At 33.8% G+C, this 6,571-nt stretch overlaps 1 pseudogene; it reads left to right on the plus strand.

Annotated features, from left to right (window-relative positions):
* The first annotated feature begins 4,197 nt into the window (after positions 1 to 4,197).
* On the plus strand, positions 4,198 to 5,856 carry LOC144565294 (cytochrome P450 86B1 pseudogene; annotated as a pseudogene).
* The last annotated feature ends 715 nt before the right edge of the window (positions 5,857 to 6,571 follow it).

The following is a 6,571-nucleotide window of genomic DNA, read 5'->3' on the forward strand; positions in this document are numbered from 1 at the left end:
GCATGGATCGAATTATCTATTAAAACTTTAAAATAAAAATATGAATCTATAATACGCTATATATACGCTAGTTTTGGAAGCTTTAGTAAGCAGAGGTTCATTTAGTAAGAACCAATGGGTTCAAAATATTTGTGCTTATACGTAATTTTGTATTTATATTTTAGAGTAAAATTTACGAATATAGTAAAATTAACTCTATACTCAGCATGAAATTTTATATGATTGATTTTATTCGCATTTGATTTCTATATAAAAAAATTCTGACTCCGCTCCTGTTAGTAAGTAAGACATATTATATATATAATGTCATAATTTTAAAGCTAAGGAATAAATAATTTCTCTCATGGCAACTAATGTTTAGCTGTTTCCAGTAGAGGTGCTATCGGGTCGGATCGGATCTGGGTACTATTATATTTGGATCCGGACCCTAAAAGTGTTCGGGTCCAAATTTCGATCCATATACTTATTTGTTTCAAATTGGGTTAGGTCCGGATCCGGATACCTATCTACCCGTAGATATTTCAGGTCCAGTCTTTCGGTTCCGAGTAGATAGATACCCGTAACTTGTTTGTGGATTATCGGGTCCGGTTCGGATACGGGGCAGTTCCGGATCCAGAGCAGGTATAGGTCACAACTCCAAAGTATTCGAGAAATTATTTACATTTAAATATAATTATAATTTCTTAAACATCTCATATAATAAATCATTACAATATAAATTAAAAACTACTGCAAAATAAAAATTATACTATTAATCATGTTTATAAATAATAAAATATATCATGCTACATAGCAAAATAAAAATTAATAACTCTAAATTATTAGTTGGTTGTTGGTTGTTTGGAGTACTCATGGTGTAACAAAAAATATTGAATTCAGTTTTTTGTTAATAGCTTTTGAATTCAGGAGGATGGAGGAGATATAATTTTTAGAAAGTAAAATATTAGAGATGATGATTTCATTTTCTATAATTCAAAAAAAATCTATGAATTGAATGTAATAGAAGAAAAAAAGGTATAAAATAAGTTGGTTATGGAAGAATAAATTTGACAATCATGTGTCATGTGTCACATGTGTATAATATAGAACAAAAAATAAAGGGCGTAATTAAAGGGCTAGTTAAGGATGTAATTAAAGGGTAGTGTAAAACAGTAGCATAAATTTGGTTAAGTTTTATCAAATTATAGCTCAGCTGAAATATATTATCTAACACAAAAACTTGATGCAGAGTTATTAATATATATTTTATCGGGTATTTAGACTGGTATCGGGTCGGGTCCGGTTATGGGTCGGATAATTAAATGATACCCATATCCTACCCATTACAGTATCGGTTCCGGTTCGGATCCGGGTCGGATATTAAATTATTAATTTTGTACCCATACCCATAATTTAATCGGTTATATTTTTTAAACCATACCCTATCCAAATTAATCGGATCCGGGTCGGTTCCGGGTCGGATCCGGTTCAGTTCCGGATCGGATCCGGGTAATCGGGTAAAAGTAGCACCTCTAGTTTCCAGTTTCCACTGTTAGGTGCTACAGAGATATAATCGGATAAGGATTAGATCATTAATGAGGAATGAGGATTTATAAATTTATATTTCTAATAGTAGCGAAGGTGGCGCATGCTTATACGCTGGACAAATTATAAGAAATATCAATATCGCTAGACCAAAAAAGTTAGTTCCTTTTCATATTTTATTATTATTCAATAATTATCTTTACTGGCAGTGTAAAATACATATAAGACCACCTTTTTGTTTCATTCAAGTATAATATTATCAGGTTCGGAATTTGTACCCCTCGAATTGTGGATTTGTGGTTTGGCCTTATTATATTTTAAGATGAAAGCAATTTATTAAAAAAAATTGCATGGACGACGTACATTTTGGCAAAAAAAATTGGTCAGTAATGCAAATGAGGAAAACTAGATAGAATTAACTATATATCTTGTTAGAGATACCTAACAAACCCGTTCGTTCAAGTGTAATTTCATCAACGTTAATGAATTCAGTTAACGTTATGACACGTCATAGTTATGATAAATTGGAGTCATCTAATTGTATAGGTCATTTAAATTTTTATTATGTATAAAATGTTTGTTTGTGTGCCTGTGGAACTGATCAAATTCAACATTCAATCCAATTATGGCCTCAATGACAATAAAAAAAAGTGTATAGGTCCAAAAAGTTGATCAACTGCATAGACCCTAATGCAAATAGAAGTCTCTACCATGAAAATCAACTAAATATATACATCGGTTTCTATATATATACAGAGGAGGGTTCAAATGCATTCAAATTTTTGTGCACCCAAATGCATCCTATCCATTTTCTCCGTTTTCAAAGTCCGAATAGTCAATCCGAACCGTTAGATGCGATCTATATATTAAGATGTGATTGGAGACCAAATTTTATATTTTTTGAAATTTTTTTACTATTTATTAAGGCACTTTGAAAATCGCTGATCCAATAGTCCAGAAAATGTAAAATCAGCGATTTTCAAAGTGGATTAGTAAATAGTAAAAAAATTCCAAAAAATATAAAATTTGATCCCCAAGCACATCTTAATATATAGATCGCATCTAACGGTTCGGATTGACTATTCGGACTTTGAAAACAGAGAAAAAAGATTTTAAAAATAGGGTGCATTTGGGTGCACAAAAATTTGGATGCATTTGAACCCTCCTCATATATATATTACCTATACAATTGGTATAAGTTGCATAAATAGCGTATACGCTTTTCGTGAGAGAAAAGTAGACACTTTTCGCGAGGAAAAAAACGCATTTATGACAGTACTCTGTTGCGAAAAGTACCGTCGCGAATAGAAAAAGCAGAACAATAATGGTACTCCGTCCCAAAAAGTCATTTTTTTATCCTCGCAAAAAGCGTCTCATTCTTGTGATATGTAGCAGTTTGGCAACTGCATACGAAAAACATTATTAGTCATGCTTTGCGAAGTTCACGCTCATTCAGAAATGTAGAATAGCAGAAAACTACACGTTATTATAATTCATGCATGCTATACACACTACTCTCCTTTTGAAGTGTAGATGTTTGTATTATTAATTATGCCTATCTATACTATCGCATCATCAACATCCTGATCGTTCTATTAATTATATTTTCTTATTTATTATTATATAAGATGGTTCATATTATTTTCCGTATATTCTTTCCTTGCGAGAGTTTAAATTTGTAAAAAATATATTATTTATGTATAATATATACTTAATTGTAAGATTCATTTATAAAAAATATATCAATCTAAAATTCAATTTATTTGAGATATATTTTATTTTTTTGTTGCAATGTCGATCGAGAAATAATTCTGTTATATGTAATGCTAGCTACATTAATTCTTGTCTTTAGCATGCATGCATGGATGATTGATAAATTTATTAATTGTCGAGTATTAATTTGTTCCATCCATTGTTTTTTTCTTTTCTTTTCCCTTTTGATGCTTCCCTGCACATTTTGTGCTAGCTAGGTTGTGACTCTTGAGAAGAGTTTTGAGTCAGAAATTAAATAATTTCTTATTTTATGTACGGATGCGCATTGCAACGAGGTGATAAATTTCAAATAATTTGTTTCCAAGTCATGCAATATGTATAATTACTAAAATTTGTATGATTAACATTGGACAAAAATGCTCACATGCATACGTATAGCCGTCAAAATGATCATATGTTCCTATAGGTTTATTAAATCTAAATCAGTTTGGCATCAATTGATGACGTAAATGGGTTTATGGAGCTAGCAGTCCTTGGATTACATAGCTGTAGTAAGAAAATCAAGGGCTTGATTAAACATCTAGCTACCATGGAGGTGGTAGTTAATGGAATGAGTACAATTTGCACTAGTTAATGAACAGCGTTATTTTGAAGTGAATTGCCATTTTGGTGTTCAAAATTTAGCCTTTTTCCTCTCCAGTATGAACTAAATTTACTTATCAATATATAAAAAACCATTTACAAAGGGCATTAATTACAGTAGTCGAAATTAGACCTAGAACTAACATTCAAAGTTCATGACCTCACTGGCTTGTTTCATACTATTAAGGCGACACAACGGGGCAGTTGGCACTATACATATCCTTTTCCTCTCCTATTTGGTTTATTAATTGAGCTCACTATATATATCCAATTACACTCAAAGTAGCCATACCATTACACTTGCCAATATAAGAAACAATGCCTCTTAATATTCTTGTATCTGTTTTTCAAAAAACAATGCAATTCCTTACATTATCAGATCTAGCCATTGCCATGTTGATCCTTTTCATTTGTAGTGCCGCCGTACAGCGGCTTACTACCAATGGACCGATGCTGTGGCCAGTCGTAGGCATCGTCCCGACCGTCTTAGTCAATGTACACCGCTCATATGACTCGGTAACTGATGCTTTAATCAAAACTGGCGGTACGTTCCCATTCCGGGGCATCTGGTTCGGTAAATGCTATGGCGTAGCAACAGTCATTCCTGCAAATATCGAATACATTCTAAAAACACGGTTCACCAACTTTCCTAAGGGGAAGTATTACCGCGAGAGGTTTGCCGAGTTACTTGGAGATGGAATCTTCAATGCTGATGATCAAACCTGGCGTGACCAGCGCCGGGCTGCCACAGCAGAGATGCACTCGAGCCAATATGCTGAGTATTCAGCTGATACAATTCGTAGTTTGGTGCACAGTAAGTTGCTTGTGCTGATCAACTGGTTGTCAAAAACAGGATCCTGTGTTGATCTGCAGGACCTGTTTTTAAGATTCACTTTTGACAACATCTGTAGAGCAGCTTTCGGGGTTGACCCGGGCTGCCTTGCCATTGGCTTGCCAGATATTCCTTTTGCTAATGAATTTGAAAGAGCAACAGAACTTACTCTTTTTCGGTTCATAGTTCCACCATTTGTGTGGAAGCTGATGAGAGCCCTTAACATAGGCACTGAGAAACAGCTCGGTGCAGCAATCCAAACCGTGCACGAGTTTGCAGAGAAAACTGTATCAGATCGTCGCGATGAATTTAAGAAGGTAAATGGGTTCAGTGGGCGGTATGACTTGCTATCTCGGCTGATGGTAACAGATGCAAAATTTTCTGACAAGATGTTGAAAGATCTTTGCATCAGTTTTATACTGGCAGGCCGAGACACCAGCTCAGTTGGACTCACTTGGTTTTTTTGGTTACTTCACCGACATCCTGATGTTGAGAGATGCATCCTTGATGAAATCACTAATATCATCAAAAGAAGAACCGAAACCAATGTCGGTAACCCTGCGAGTTCTCACCTCGAGATAGTTTTCACGGTAGAGGAACTAAAAAAGATGGTTTACCTTCAAGCTGCAATCTCAGAGGCACTACGCCTCTACCCGCCAGTTCCATTAGATTTCAAAGAGGTATTGGAAGACGACGTACTTCCCGACGGTACCTTCGTAAAGAAAGGTGCAAGAGTAATCTACTCGGTGTATTCTATGGCGAGAATAGATGGAATATGGGGCAAGGATTGCAAAGAATTTAAGCCTGAACGATGGTTGAGGGATGGAAAATGTATCAACGAGAGCGCATTCAAATATGTTGTTTTTAACGCGGGGCCAAGGCTGTGTATAGGGAAGAAGTTTGCTTACATGCAAATGAAGATGGTTGCAGCATCTATTCTATTGCGGTACCATGTGGTGGTACAGGAGAAGCAGGAGGTGGTACCAAAATTGTCCACGACGCTATACATGAGAAATGGACTCAGGGTTAATTTTCAGAGAAGGGAAAATGGGTTAATTTAATTTGCAATGTAAATTATTAATTGGGATTTGCTTAAACTTTATTTTTTAAGGTCTGTTCTTGTCTGCATGAGTAGGAAAGAGTTGACACGTGCTTCTGTGTATGCAGACCGTGTGGTGTGTATATGTAATACATATATTGTCCTTACTTTATTTTAAAATAAATGTATTACAAGTATAAATTAAAGAGAAGTTATTCTTACATTTTACGTTGCATCTGTGTAAGTATATCTGCATGAAAAAAGTATTTGTACTTATATGATTCATATTTTAATTATACATATTTCGTATTTGTCTTTAATACACAAAGTGTTACCTCTTTTCGATATTTAAAATTCGAATCATGTACTAATCTACTAACAAAATTAAGAGTGGTCCTTATTAATTTGATGGGAACTAGGTTGGAATTTATTAAGTCTACTGAAAAATTAATTACGATCGAATGGTCCATGCATATTAATTGAAATATTCTAATGGTCCATTTTGTGATCTGATCTATTTTGGTAACGAGCTTCATACAGAATATCAGAGCAGAGGCGCTACGTGCATGTATTGATAGGAAGACTAAGCTACGTAACTATATGATTTTAAATTAGAATTATGTATATTGAAATTTAATTAAATTATTTTTTTTTTTTACAATTTTTTATATAGTCTAACTTCAAAAAAAAAAAAAATCTTGTAATTTAGTACTTAGAATTTTATTTTATAATTAATTATAAAAATTTAAACTTAATTTCCATTCATTACAATATCATCTTAACTTTTTATCTCTTTATCGAAATTTCTTAGTTCCGCCACT

Source organism: Carex rostrata, chromosome 1 (assembly GCF_964058835.1).
Source record: "Carex rostrata chromosome 1, lpCarRost1.2, whole genome shotgun sequence".
NCBI lineage: Eukaryota > Viridiplantae > Streptophyta > Magnoliopsida > Poales > Cyperaceae > Carex > Carex rostrata.